This window comes from Podarcis liolepis (genome assembly GCF_965112155.1).
Source record: "Podarcis liolepis genome assembly, chromosome: 7".
NCBI lineage: Eukaryota > Metazoa > Chordata > Lepidosauria > Squamata > Lacertidae > Podarcis > Podarcis liolepis.
Window position 1 is genome coordinate 16920464 of NC_139561.1, and position 15567 is coordinate 16936030.

Below are 15567 nucleotides of genomic sequence, written 5' to 3' on the forward strand. Positions count from 1 at the left end.
CCTTTCAGCTAGATCTGCCGTTTTCTAGAAATGTAGATGGGCAAGTGATTTGGAGGGCTCCAATATCTGCTTTCGGAGCGGCTTAAGCTGTGTTTTCCTATTGTATGCAGCAGAACGTGCTACTGAAGCACCTTGAGTTTTCAAAGTTACTAAAGGCTTAGCTTTAGAGCAGTGTTCCCCAAACGTAGGTCTCCAGCTGCTTTTGGACTGCAATACCATCACCCCTGACCACTGATCTTGCTAGCTAGGGATGATGGGAGTTGTAGTCCAAAAGCAGCTGGAGACTCAAGTTTGGGAAACACTGCTTTAGAGCAGTACACAAACAGCTCCATGTTCTTCCCACGCACCTTCTCCAAAGTGACCCTAGGAGCCGATCACCAGTGACTGACTCGCCTCCTTTCACTCAGATTGGCTCCAGTCAGCACAAAGGGCGAGAGGACTTAATCAGCTGCTAAATAGTTCCCATTTTGTGCTGACTGGGCAGCCCTAAGACCCTAGAGACAGGGATCCTGCTACAAAATTAAAAATGGGTCTTTGGCCCCCTGCAACCCCAGATTTTCCCCCTCAACACTGGTGGGTACTACTCTGTTTTAGGGACACAGGTGGCGCTGTGGTCTAAACCACCGAGCCTTGGGCTTGCTGATCAGAAGGTTGGCGGTTCAAATCCACATGACAGGGTGAGCTCCTGTTGCTCTGTCCCAGCTCCTGCCAACCTAGCAGTTTGAAAGCACACCAGTGCAAGTAGATAAATAGGTACTGTTGTGGCGGGAAGGTAAACGGTGTTTCCATGCACTCTGGCTTCCGTCACAGTGTCCTGTTGCGCCAGAAGCAGTTTAATCATGCTGGCCACATGACCCAGAAAGCTAACGCCGCAACTCCCTCGGCCTGAAAGCTGCAACTCCATGGTTGCCTTTGACTGGACAACTGTCCAGGGGCCTTTTACCTTTACCTTTTAATCTGTACATGCTGTGAGCCTCTGGAACAAAAGCTGCAGAGGCTGTTCTCAGGGCTGTACGAAGCTGCAGTCTTCTGTGCCAAACCATTGCCCCACCAGGTTCAATATTGTCTACACAGATGAGCCGTGATTCTGCATGGTTTCAGACAGGAGACATCGCCAGCCCCTACCTGGAGATGCCAGGAATTGAACGTGGGACCTTCTGCATGCAAAGCAATTGCTTGGCCACTGAGCTACAGGCATAGAGGTGTTTTAAGCAGGTGCTGAAAAGAACACAGCAAAGGTTCCTCCCTGCTATCAACACGCTTTGTAAAACGGTATCTTGCAAGTGTGGAATAAGTAAGATGTGGCGCCTGTAAGAGTGCCGGTTTTGATGATTGAAGCAGTCAAAGTGGGTGCTTATGGGGGAAGGTGATTCCACAAGTAAACTAGTCCCAAGCAGTTTAGGGCCTTATAGTAACACGTTGGTCTGGTAGCAAATTGGCAGACAGTGCAGAGCTTCTGAGCAGAGGTGCCAACAGAATCTCACTCCTACCAGCAATTGTGCATTCTGAACACAAGCTGCAGTTTTTGGATAAAGTGCAAGGGAAGCTCCACATATTGTACATTCTCCCATTTTTTTAGGGTTTCTGTTCCTAAAAAGAGACCATGTATGACATGCTCCAGGCCCGAGTCACTGACGAAGGCCTTGCTAAAGTGCACCAAGGAACAAGTCATGCCACGGTCGAAGGAGGCTTTGCAAGTGAGGAGGTGTGGCTCGAATTGCGTGGGGAAGAGCTAACGGATGCAACACAACAGGCTCCAAATCCCTCTCCGCTGGCTGATGGCAGAATTGTTTTGCATTTGTGCTGCTTTTCTAATTAGAAAAAGGACATTACGACCCATAAAGTTAGGCTTAGCACAGAACCACTGCTGTCCTGTCCCTATTAAGAGGAGGAAATGTAAAAAGAGGCTATTAAAAAGATGGAGGCTCCCAATAATCATATTTTCAAAAAGGAGTGTAGGAATCTGCCTTGCCCTGAGTCAGAGAATTGAATGTTGGGCCCATCTAGTTCTGTACTATCAACACGTGACTGGCAGCGATTCTCCAGGGTTATGCAGAGCAGATAATCCTGGTCTCTTGAGGGCCCTGGGACCCATGCAACTTTTTCTGAGAGCCAGTATGGTGTAGTGGTTAAGAGTGGTGGACTCGTAATCTGGTGAACCAGGTTCGCCTCTCCACTCCTCCACATGCAGCTGCTGGGTGACCTTGGGCCAGTCACACTTCTCTGAAGTCTCTCAGCCCCACTTACCTCACAGAGTGTTTGTTGTGGGGGAGGAAGGGAAAGGAGAATGTTAGCCGCTTTGAGACTCCTTAAGGGGAGTGAAAGGCGGGATATCAAATCCAAACTCCTCCTCCTCCTCCTCTTCCTCTTCTTCTTCTTCTTCTTTGGTGATCACTCGTAGTCGAGTAAGATTGTCTTCCATAAACTAAGGTTACCATATGTCCCCTTTTCCCGGGGACAGTCCCCGGATTTACAAATCAGTCCCCTGACAAAATCCATCTATTTATTAGGAAATTGAAAAGTGTCTGGTAACCTTACCATAAACACGGTCTTAATAGTGAGCCCGTAAGTTACAGTGGAGGCCCATTCTGGATCCACACGTCCTTCCACAGTGGGGACATAGGTTTCTGGGTGGAAGTTGATCATGGTGAGGGTTTGCTTAGCAGGTTTCTTCCTTTCGTCCTGACTTCAAACGTCTTCAAAGTCCAATTGTCTGTGTTTATACTACATTTTTTAGATTGAGAGAGTCTTTGAACCTCTTTTGTTGTCCACCAGCGTTACACTTTCCATTTTTAAGTTTGGAATAGAGCAGTTGCTTTGGAAGACGATAACCAGGCATCTGCACAACATGACCAGTCCAACAAAGTGGATGTTGAAGAATCATCGCTTCGACACTGGTGATCTTTGCTTCTTTCCAGTACGCTGGCATTAGTTCACCGGTCTTCCCAAGTGATATGTAAACTTTTTGGGAGACACTGTTGATGGACTCTTTCGAGGAGTTGGAGATGGTGTTTATGAGTGGTCCATGTTTCACAAGCATACTGTGAGGCCTGTAAGCACCTTTGCAAACTGGAGGGACTGCTCAAGTCATGCATGTGGACTGTGGACACACACAGAGAGAGGCATGCATGCAGCTGCACACAGTGACAGACCTTGGTGCTTGAAATTTCAGTGGCGCCCCGTGCCATGCCAAAATCTGGCGCCCCTGCCCCTTGCCTTCCATTGAATTTCATAGCTGCAGCACCCCAGAAACTCCCCCTCTCATTACACTACAATTCATGTACTTCCAAAGAGGACGAACATTGGAAGCGTCAAGGCAAAAGCTGCAATCTTTCCTTGTAGGGAAGTTTCCCAACTCCCCCAAACCAACTCAAAGGTTCTCCTGCACTTTCCTGTTGTGCAGATCCAGAATTGAACCCAGTATCAGTTGTGCATGTGTTCATCAGACAGAGATTGCTTCAAGCTCCATAAAGACCAGTGCTATACACTGAAATTCAGTTGTATCCAATATTACTTCTGTTCAGAGGAGACCTGTTGAAATTAACAGATATGCGTGCTTCATGACTTGCTTGGCTTCTAAATCAGTGGTGAGGAGGTGGTGTTGCAAAGTCAATGAACACAACCTGAAAAATGGACTAGAACCATTTTTCCTCTTTACATTTATGGATTATTGATCACAAGTGCCACGGGCAAGTAAGAGCACCATCACGAAAAGTTAGAGGCATCCAGTAGTCGTAACCTGCTGGGAACAAAACAAATCCTGAAATACTCAGCAAAGCCGCCTCTTGTCGCACACACCCCTCTCATAGATCACTTGGCATAAATGGTTTGAGAAAAGGACCCCCCTATACCATGCTTAGGACTGCGCAGTAGGTAGATAAAACTGGGCTGTCTTTTCAATAGAAAATCAAGGTTTATCTCAGAGCTTGAAGGCAAGCTTGTGGCCTTGTTCATGATTGTTTGAAGTGAGTCTGAGACAGTGCCGGATTTACAAGCTATAGCTTAGGGCCCCACTCTCTTGGGGGCCTTCAAAAAAATTAAAGGAAAAAAACCCCTGGATGTCCATTTCCAAAATCTAAGATAAAAAACAAAATAAAACCTACATACAGCAACAGTGTTTTGTGTTGTGTAGGCTCCTATTTGTTATGTGCAAATGGCTTTAGATACCTATTAGGATCCTTAAATTACCATATAGCATATATTCAACAACAAAAACAGTGACAATTTGTTGTTGACAAAGGTCAGCTGGACATATAAAGTGCCCCATTACCTTCAGTACCTTAGGGCCGCATCAAACCTAAACCTGGCCCTGGTCTGAGACCCTCAAAATAAAATCTGAACAAAATTGCTGAAGCAGCAAAGAGATTAATGATTACAAAACGTTATTGCAAGAGCGGGTGTCCAAAGTAGGCTCACCCAAAATTGACAAAGCATAAACATATATTCCCTATTACTCGAAGTGCAGGTTCCCTCCCTTCTCTCCCCATCGGCTGGGGTACCACAAGGTTTACAGCCCATCATGACTGCCTAATTACCCTGCCTTTATTTGGTCTATAGGTAAAGGTAAAGGGACAACTGACCATTAGGTCCAGTCGTGTCCGACTCTGGGGTTGCCGTGCTCATCTCGCTTTACTGGCCGAGGGAGCGGGCATACCTCTTCCGGGTCATGTTGAGGCATCTAATCATAGCCTGCATTTTTATCAAGGCTTATAGTTTGATTAGGGTCTGTATTTTAAAATGAGCTTAAAGATTTTCAAATGTTTTATGCCAGGCAGAAGACCAGCTGCCTAAGTACTTTGGCAAGATGTTTATCCTCCTGGACAAGGGGGGCCCCCTGATTTATAGCAGAAAACAATTCTCAAAGTCGTAAAAAAGGGAATTACAGGCTGAGAGCAAGGTTACACTGACCCTACATAATTAAGAGTTGGTAAATAGTAAAATAAAACCATGTGCCTACCATTAAACTTGAGCCATATCTTCCTAAGGTTAAAGGCCAAGAGCAAATGGAAAAGAAAGCAACTGGCTGGAGAAGGGGAGTGTAAACAGAAGAAGAGGCTTTTTTCCTATTTTATTTTGAGGCTGTAAACTGTTCCTTTTACTTTGAGAAGGTTTATTCTTCTAAAAAGCTATCTATGATAATGTATGAAATATACTGGCTTAAATGTAATTATGCAAAGGATCTAGAAAGAAAGAAATGTTAAATTCTTATTTCATAGAGTCATATTGCTGTAGGAGACCAGAGGGGCAAACGAGCCCAGCCCCCTGCCAGACAGGAGACGCCATCGAGCACTCCTGACATATGGTTGTCAGGCCTTTGTTTAAAGACCTCCAAAAAGGAGATCTTTCATTGATGATGCATGAGAATGTGAACCCAAGATCTCTGACATCTGTTTAAGATAAAAATTTAAAACTATTAACCATCTGTTTTGGAGGGCAATAGGGCAAGGAGGGCAAGAGGTGAGCTGGTAATTAAGGTTCCTTGTTGAGACAAATGTAAGATATATGACTACTTATTTGTCATTTATAGATAGAAGAATATATAGCTTTTTGTATCCCATAAAAGGCAATAGGAAATGGGTGTATCTTTTAGGATTGGTTATAGCAATCAGCCAATAGGAAATTCAACCAGGCTGATTGGACAGAGGCAGCCAAAGGAGGAGCAAGGGGGCTGGGCTGAGGGAATATAAGTGCTGGCCATAATGGCAGGAGACCAGGCCAGAGCTTGGTAACCATATACCACTGTGCCTCTCATTTATTTGTCTGACAAATAAATTATTATTTTAATTTCTCTATTGCTGCGTTGAATATTTCATTCCAGCTAAGCGTTAACCACAAGCAGGGTGCTACATTTTATGGTGCCTGTGACTCGGATAAGTGGTCTGCTGGAACACAGCCCCTTCGCCTTACTGGGCAGGGTACAAGAGAGAGGACCACTCACTGCTTACCCAGCGCGCACTGGAAAGTTTTTTTCCAGGGGAATGCAGAAGTCTCGTCTGTCTGATACCCTGCCCACCGACGGCGACGGACCGGGGGGAACCAGAGAAATAAACAGGCAACCAACTAAGTGTAAGTGCACTAAGGGGTTTTTGGCCCTCCAATTAATTGGGAGGAAGAGAAGTCTTGATCAAACTTCTGCGTCTCAGTAAAGGGGAACTGAGTACGCTAGGTGGTTGGGTACATCAGATGGTGATCTGGTGTAGGGAAAGGGAAAGGTTGGGAGGTAGAGTATGGTGAAGTATCCAGCGCATTGTATGTGTGAGAAAGTACAATTTGTAGCTGACCTGAGTGTGGAGTGGGTAGTACTTCGGTTCCCGGTAAGGCGACTTCACTGGGCAAGGAATCTCACGAAGCGTGTGTGTGAGTGACTGAGTGGATACTTCACAGGGCCATACAATGGGAGTTGGGGGTTCAAAGGGGGAAAATACACCTCTTGAATGTATGTTAAATAATTTTAAGAAAGCCTTCTCAGGGGCAAATGGAGTCAAAATGACGCCAGAGCGCTTGAGAACGTTATGTGAATTAGAGTGGCCAAAACAAAATACTGAATGGCCATCTCAGGGAACCTTTGATATAAATTTAGTAAGCAAACTTTGGTCTAATATCGCCAAAGAAACTGGAGGGTGCCCAGAACAATTTTCATATATAGATTCTTGGCTGAGCACATTAAATAAAAATCCTCCATGGATAAGGGAATGCAAAGTCAAACAATGCAAATTATTGGCTGTAAAAGCCGAAGCTAGGAAAGGAATCTTGCCAAATAAACTCAAACCCATTTTTGAGGGACCAGAGGAAGAGGTGCTTCCACCTCCACCTTATGCTCCACATCGAAGGGAGCCTAATCCAAACACTCCACCAGTTGTAACCCCAAGGCAAGAAAGTGGAATGAATAATGGGGCTGGAGTCACAGAACTTGATTCCTTGATAGATTATGATAAATATCTTCAGGAGGCATTGGAGGCCTATAATAAAGCCCAAGCAGAAGTGGTTATTCCCCCTGTGAGTCCCAGTAGAACTCCATCTACAGTCTCTTTTAGTGGAACAACTGATTGCCTACCCCAAACCCCTGTACATCCAAGTCCTAGAGAATTATTACAGAAGTTACAGGGAGACCTTAATCGGTCAGCAAGCAATACAGCCAGGCGTATAAGGCTGCTAAAAGAACGCCTTGGGACAAATACCATCCCCTATGATTTGAGGCCCCTAGAGCAAAGCGAAGAGAAAGATCACGTAGTAGCCCCTCTCAGAAGAGTATTTGATGCACTTGAGGAGCCTGTGCTGGTTAACGGGCAACTCGGACCACGGCCACCTCAAACTTCGACCCTCCAGTACATTCCATTCACAACTACGGATCTGATGAATTGGAAAACACACACCCCATCTTTTGCAGAAAAACCTCAGGCTATGATAGACTTGGTGACTTCAATAATAAATACTCATAGTCCTACTTGGACAGATTGCCGCCAGCTCCTGAATACTCTGTTCACCACTGAGGAAAGAAGAGACATAATTGAAAAGGCACAGATATATTTGCGTGAGCAGGCCAGAGTGGGAAATATTTTTAATATTGACCGTCATCTCCAAGACAACTTTCCCTTGGAAGATCCTAATTGGGATCCAAACAATGCAATTCATCTGGCCAGGCTTACCACCTACCGCCAGACGCTTGTGCAAGGTATCCGCAGGGCATGCCAGAAGCCCACTAATATGTCTAAAGTCTCAGAAGTAGAACAGAAACCAAATGAGAGTCCAGGAGACTTTTTAGAGAGGCTGCAGGAAGCCTATCGTATATGGACTCCTTTTGACCCTGAAGCCCCTGAAAACAGCAGAATGATTACTGCTACATTTGTGGCCCAGTGCGCTTCTGACATTCGTAAGAAAATTCAGAAATCAGAAGGATGGGAAGGGATGCTGATGAGCCAAATTATGGCCATTGCACGCCGAGTTTATCGGAATAGGGATGAGGCTGAGAAGCAAGAGAAGAAGAAGTGGCAGAAGGAAAAGATGGTAATGCTAGCCACAGCAGTGAAGCAAGACTACCTTAAATGGAGGGAGAGGGTGGGGAAGGAATCCACCACTGGGAAGGAATCAATGTGCAAATTGCAAGAAGGAGGGTCATTGGAAGCGGGAGTGTCCTGAACCCCTGAGGTTGGAAGAAGTACGCCCAGGCCCAGGCCCAGGCTCCGGCCCAAGAAACCAGGGATGGGGACGGGGAATGATCCGAGATGGAAGATATCAGAGACCTGGACAAGGACGGAGTAGGGACAATTTCATTGGACTGGCAGAGGAGGATTTTACCCAAGACTAGGAACGACCGGACTCCATAAAGTTAGGCTTCCAGGAGCCCACGGTCACGATTCAATTAGGGAGCCATTTAATAGACTTTATGATTGATACTGGGGCTGAATACTCAGTACTCCCAGAACTATTGCAGAAAAAGGCATCCAAAAGTGTAGTCATTAAAAGTGCCACTGGTCAGTCAGCTAAGAGGTCTTTCCTCCAACCTTTGGAATGCCAGATTGGGGGACATCATTTAACCCATCAGTTTTTGTATATACCTGAGTGTCCAATACCTCTCTTAGGTAGAGATATGCTGTCCAAATTGCAGGCCCAAATCACCTTCACTCCTCGAGGTCCAGAAATGAAACTGCCATCAAAGGCAGCAGGAATAATTTCCCTCTCAGTACCTAAGGAACAATCATGGCGCCTAATGTCAGCCCTGCAAGTCCAACCCACATTGGATACAGAGTTAAACAAGCTCCTCCGAACCCTACAGGTGCCACCAGGAGTATGGGCCGAAAATAGCCCACCAGGAATGGCTAAGAATATAGCTCCAATTGTAGTAACCTTAAAACCTATGGCTACCCCTGTATCTGTAAAGCAATATCCTTTACCCCGGCGAGCAGCAGAGGGCATCCAGAAACATTTGGACCGCCTATTAAAATATGGTCTGCTTAAGCCCTGCCAATCAGAATGGAACACACCTCTATTGCCTGTTTGGAAACCTGGGACAGATGAATACAGGCCAGTACAGGACTTGAGGCTCGTAAACCAGGCTATCGAGACCTTGCACCCAAATGTACCAAACCCATATACCCTGCTGAGTTTGATCCCACCAGAAGCAACATTTTTTACTGTATTGGACTTGAAAGATGCATTCTTCTGTTGCCGGCTGGCACCACAGAGCCAACCTATATTTGCCTTCCAGTGGGAAGACCCTTTAACAGGAACAAAAGGCCAGCTAACCTGGACGAGATTGCCCCAGGGATTCAAAAATTCCCCAACTTTATTTGGCACTGCCTTGGCGAAGGATCTAACAAGTTACCCCTCAATACCTGGAGAAAAGGTGGTTCTGCCTTATATTAGCAGCAAAGGATTTTGATACCTGTAAAGAAGGGACAGAGGAACTGCTCCACTTGCTCTGGGAAGCTGGCTACCGAGTTTCCCAGAAAAAGGCACAGTTATGTTTAGAAAAGGTCAAATATTTGGGCTTTGATATCTCACACCAACAACGAGCATTGAGGCCAGAGAGGAAAGAAGCTATTTGCCTTATCAAGGAACCTACCACAAGGAAACAACTCAGAGGATTCCTGGGAACAGCAGGGTTTTGTAGACTATGGATACCTGATTTCAGCAGTCTGGCCAAGCCCTTACATGAAAGCACTCGAGGTGCAGAAAAGGACCCATTCGTATGGGGACCTGAGCAGCAACAAGCCTTTTTAGTTATCAAACAATGACTTATGGAGGCCCCAGCCCTTGGACTGCCTAATTCGGAAAAACCCTTTCAGCTGTATGTACATGAACAGAATGGGATTGCAGCGGCAGTCCTGACCCAGAGATTAGGAAGTTGGAATCGTCCAGTAGCTTATTTGTCAAAACAATTGGACTCAGTAGCAAAAGGATGGCCTCCATGCCTAAGGGCAGGAGCGGCCACTGCAAGCCTTGTCAAAGAAGCTGATAAATTTACCTTCGGCCAGACGATGTATGTGAATGTACCTCATGCTGTTCTGACACTCATGGAATATAAGGGTAGTTATTGGCTAACAAACCCAAGGATGGCTAGATACCAAGGCCTATTGTGTGAAAATCCCAGGATTCATCTACGAGTAGTGAATATGCTCAACCCAGCAACTTTGCTGCCCCTACCAGAGGTAGATGATGAAGAATCACATGATTGTCTCCAAATAATGGATGAAGTTTATTCCAGTAGACCTGATCTGAAAGATGAACCATTGAAAAATCCAGATGTTGTATATTATACTGATGGTAGCAGTTACCTGCATGAAGGTGCCAGACGAGCAGGATATGCTGTGGTCACCAATGAGGAAGTTGTGGAAGCTGAAGCTTTGCCTGCTGGCACCTCAGCACAAAAAGCTGAACTTATAGGTTTAACTAGAGCTCTGCAATTGGCAGCTGGATGTAAGGCAAACATCTATACTGATTCTAAATATGCCTTCTTAACCCTGCATGCACATGGTGCTCTATGGAAAGAAAGAGGTCTAATCGGAGCCCACGGGAAGGCCTTGAAATATGGACCTGAAGTAGAAATCCTGTTGGAAGCAGTATGGGCTCCAGAACAGATTGCTGTAATGCACTGCAAAGGTCATGGACGAGGAAGGGATCCAATAACCAGAGGAAATCATGCTGCTGACAAAGCAGCCCGAGAGGCAGCCCAAAAGCCTGTGGGAGGATTTATAGCAGCCCTCATACCAGAGGTAGTTCCAGAAGAAGTTAAACCTCACTATACCCCAGGAGAGAGGAAGTGGGCTGAACAGGAAGGAGCGGTTGTGAAGGACGGTTGGATGATCCTGCCGGACAATAGGATTTATGTACCTCATCACCTAGCAGGCACAATTATAAGAAATTATCATGAATCTACTCACCTTGGCGGTACTGCAACCAGAGAGAGTCTCAGTTGGAAGTTGTATATTATTAACCTATCACAATTAGCAACTTGCATTTCACAGAAATGTGTTCTTTGTGCTAAAAACAATCCCAGGCAGGGACCGGTACAACCTCCTGGAATCCAACATGTGGGATATGTCCCCATGGAAAGCCTAATTGTGGACTTCACAGAGCTGGTCCCTTCTAAGGGATTCAAGTATCTCCTTGTGTTTGTAGATACTCTTACCGGATGGGTTGAAGCTTTTCCCACCCGAACTGAAAAGGCACGAGAGGTAACTAAGAGACTCCTCACTGAATTGATCCCGAGGTTTGGGTTACCTAGATGCATTGGAAGTGATAATGGGCCAGCGTTCATTGATCAAGTAGTACAAGAAGTATGTCGAGTCCTACAAGTGAAATGGAGACTGCATGCAGCATATAGGCCTCAGAGTTCAGGGAAAACTGAAAGAATGAATCGGACTCTGAAAACCCAATTGGCAAAATTAACCCAGGAAACGGGATTGGGATGGGTAGATGTGTTACCCATAACACTGTTTCGTGTTCGGTGTGCACCCACAAAAAGACTTAAGTTGTCACCTTTTGAGCTCCTGTATGGGAGGCCGCCCTCCTTTGTTCAGGATATTCCAGCTGACCTCAAACAAATAGGAGACCATGTGACACAGGAACAAGTGCAATCTCTCTCCCGTGTTTTTGTTTCTCTTAACAGGTGGGCCCTCGAGCGCACGCCGTGCAGCATTGCCGAGCCGATTCATCAGTTCCAGGCTGGCGATAGCGTATGGGTGAAAGAGTGGAAACGAGATCCACTTGCACCTAAGTGGCGTGGACCTTACACCGTCTTGCTCTCTACTCCAACAGCGGTGAAGGTAGCTGAGGTGACCCCCTGGATTCATCACTCCCGTTTGAAGAAGTCCGAAGGCGGTTGGACGTGCAAAGGTGACCCCTCTAATCCTTTAAAACCGACTCTCTCCAAAAATCCCTGTATCTAGCCCTACGGGGAACGGGCTAGGTCACGGGCAACATTAGACGACCGGCCTGCTGCAGCCACAACCTGGAAGCTGGCTGACCTGCGCACGCCTGAAGCTTGAGGAGCGTCTAAACCAGCGATTGTGAACAGGAAGATTCTCTAATACAATTAATTGACTGCCCCCCCCCTTGTGGAACAATTATCAGAGATATTACTCATTGGGGATCCTTGGGATATATGTTTTGGTCTTGGCGGTTCCCCATTTCTGTCACTGGGGGAATTATATTGGGGCTAATATTTTTATGCTATCACAATAAGGTAATCTTTTGTGGAAGGAATGCATATACTACACATCAACATGATTTTATTATTAATCCTGATCCCTTGGGAAGGGGAAGGGTCCTTGAATCTGACCAAATTTACTAAATATGGATTCCGCCATGACCACAATATGTGGGTAGGCTTAGCTGAGATGGTAGCCAATGTTGCAAATAGGACCAATTGCCTTGTTTGCTCTCTTGGGCCAGATGATTCAGAGGGAGGTATGCCCTTATTACCGATACCATTAAATGCCATTGGTATGGTAAGCGAAATGCCACACCAAACAGAAGTACAGAATTTCCCCAGATGGAACTCAACTAAACCAATACGAGTTATACCTGTGCAAGGGGAATTCTGTGTACATAAATCATCAGAGGCAGCTGATCCTACCATGGTAGGCTCTTCTCATTGTCACTATACTTGGGATTATATTAAGAATAGTCAAACCTGGGCAAACGGTACTACCTATCGAACTCGGAATACCTTGCCCTGTGCACCTCCTTTTATTGATGCATGGAAAGTGGTATGGAACATAACTGTGACAGAAAAAGGCAATCTAACATACTGCACTGTGAACTCTGTACCCCTTTTGATATTTCGCCTTATGCACTCCACATACCAAAAACCTCAGACCCGATGGTTGTGGTGGATATGTGGAGAATGGGCATACAAGCAACTCCCTTCCAAATGGAGTGGGACTTGTTTCCTGGGATGGGTATTACCACCAATGTGGATTATGCCCACTAGTTCGGCCAAGCGTACACGAAGAAACGCTGATATTTCTCATATAGCAGGAGGAAGTACCCAAAGTTGGAGCGATACTGATGATTGGCCACCAGAGCGCATTATAGCCTATTATGATCCTGCCTCCTGGAATCCTGGTGAGCTCATACAAGGGGCACGGGATCCTATTTATAATCTAAACAGAATAATTCGATTGCAAGCAGTAGTGGAACTTGTAACCAATGCAATGGCCCAGAGTTTGAGACTTATTGCACAACAGCTGGATGAAAGTAGAGCCTCCATTTTGCAGCTGAAAATGGGAATGGATTATGTACTTGCCAGGCAGGGAGGCCTATGTGGAGTCTTGAACTTGACAGGGAATGCCTGTTGCTTTAACATTTCTGATAATGGTGAGGCAATCCGTGTGTTGGCCACAAAGATGGAGAGTATAGCACATGTCCCAGTACAAACATGGGAAGGATGGGATATGGGATGGCTCACCAACTGGTTACCTAATGTTGCGGGACTCAAAGGGATACTATTGTCTTGCTTGTTTTTCTTGACGGTAGTAATAATGGTTATATGGATGGTGCCATGTATCATTTCATGTTTTAGAAGTACAATTAGCAAGATGATTTCGAATGAAACTCTACCTCATATCATGGCCCTATATAGAGCTTTACCTCAGGAATATGATGAAGGTCAAGCTATCAAGGACACTTGGGATGAAGGTCCTTGAGCTTGAAAGGGGAGAATCTGTTTAAGATAAAACAGATCTGTTTAAGATAAAAATTTAAAACTATTAACCATCTGTTTTGGAGGGCAATAGGGCAAGGAGGGCAAGAGGTGAGCTGGTAATTAAGGTTCCTTGTTGAGACAAATGTAAGATATATGACTACTTATTTGTCATTTATAGATAGAAGAATATATAGCTTTTTGTATCCCATAAAAGGCAATAGGAAATGGGTGTATCTTTTAGGATTGGTTATAGCAATCAGCCAATAGGAAATTCAACCAGGCTGATTGGACAGAGGCAGCCAAAGGAGGAGCAAGGGGGCTGGGCTGAGGGAATATAAGTGCTGGTCATAATGGCAGGAGACCAGGCCAGAGCTTGGTAACCATATACCACTGTGCCTCTCATTTATTTGTCTGACAAATAAATTATTATTTTAATTTCTCTATTGCTGCATTGAATATTTCATTCCAGCTAAGCGTTAACCACAAGCAGGGTGCTACAATGTGACCAGCAGGACTAAGCTGGTTCTGGCGAACCAGAGCAGTGCAGAAACGCCGTTTACCTTCCCGGCAGAGCGGTACCTATTTATCTACTTGTACTTTGACGTGCTTTCGAACTGCTAGGTTGGCAGGAGCAGGGACCGAGCAACTGGAGCTCACCCCGTAGCGGGGATTCGAACCGCTGACCTTCTGATCAGCAAGTCCTAGGCTCTGTGGTTTAAGCCACAGCGCCACCCGCGTATCCCTATGCAATTCTTTGCTAAGCCAAGCAAAAATACCTGGAGACAAGTGTGAATTGAACTCTCTGCTTTGCTGTTGCTTATCTACTTATCACACCCACATTCTGACCACCAGCAGGTGTCAGAAAGTTCTATATTTGCTGACCCCTGTTAATCTACTGTCTAAAGTTATCTAGAGCTACGGCCTTGTAGCCCATGTGAAGAAAAGTAACGTTCTATCTGAGGTTGTTTTTAGCAGCTGCAGCCTTGAATGAAAAAGCAAAATGTTTCATCATTTCTCACACTGATGAAACAAACCAGCTGAATGGCTGGGCACAAACCCAGATTCTTCCTTTCTCGGGGAGGAAAGGCTATATAAAGAGAGCTAATGACATCTCCCAAGACAGAACAGACCGAAGGAGAAGCCCTTCCTCTCCATTGACCAACGTGGAGCCATTGCGATAGGAATTTTGAGGTCTTAGATCTATGGAAATGTTCATAAATGTACTAACCAAGCACGTACATAGATCAGCACAGGAAGACCAACCTGGAACCATTTTGATTCCTAAACTGACCAAATGTTTTCTCTGCAAGGTCAAAGTGGGAAACCTCCCCATTGTCTCTTTCCTCACAAATCCTGTCTTAAGGACACATTTAAGATATGAATAGGGTGTGAGCCTGTGACCTGGCCCAGGAACTAAGTATTTATCATTACAAAAGACTGGCCAGGCTACCCAGGCAATCCAATAAAATAACCTGCCAGACAGGAGATAAACAAGACAGGAGAAAAACAACATTCAAATTTCTGTTTACACCACCTTTTCTGTGATATAGGTGTGATGTATCTGAGGGGTGGTCTTAGGTTACACCCCTTCTGTGATGTATGTATGATGTTTCTGGGGGTGGTCTTGATCTACAGGGTAGCAATTTCAGAAGTCTTTATAAGGCCTTGTGCGCCATTTTTCTGGGTTCCTCCTCTCTCCTGCGGGTGAGGGGAGCACCCTGTTGCAACAGATCAATAAAGATCAAGCTTACTAGCTGCTTTGCTTCTCAATATTCTCTGGTTGGCCTCTGTTATTCTCTCCTACCAATAGGGAACCTATGTAAGGACTCTATATGGGCTCTTGGATACCGCAAAGGGGAAAAGAGCAATTTTTGTTTAGAACACCATCATGAAGTTCTTGGCTGGCCTCTTCGCTGTGG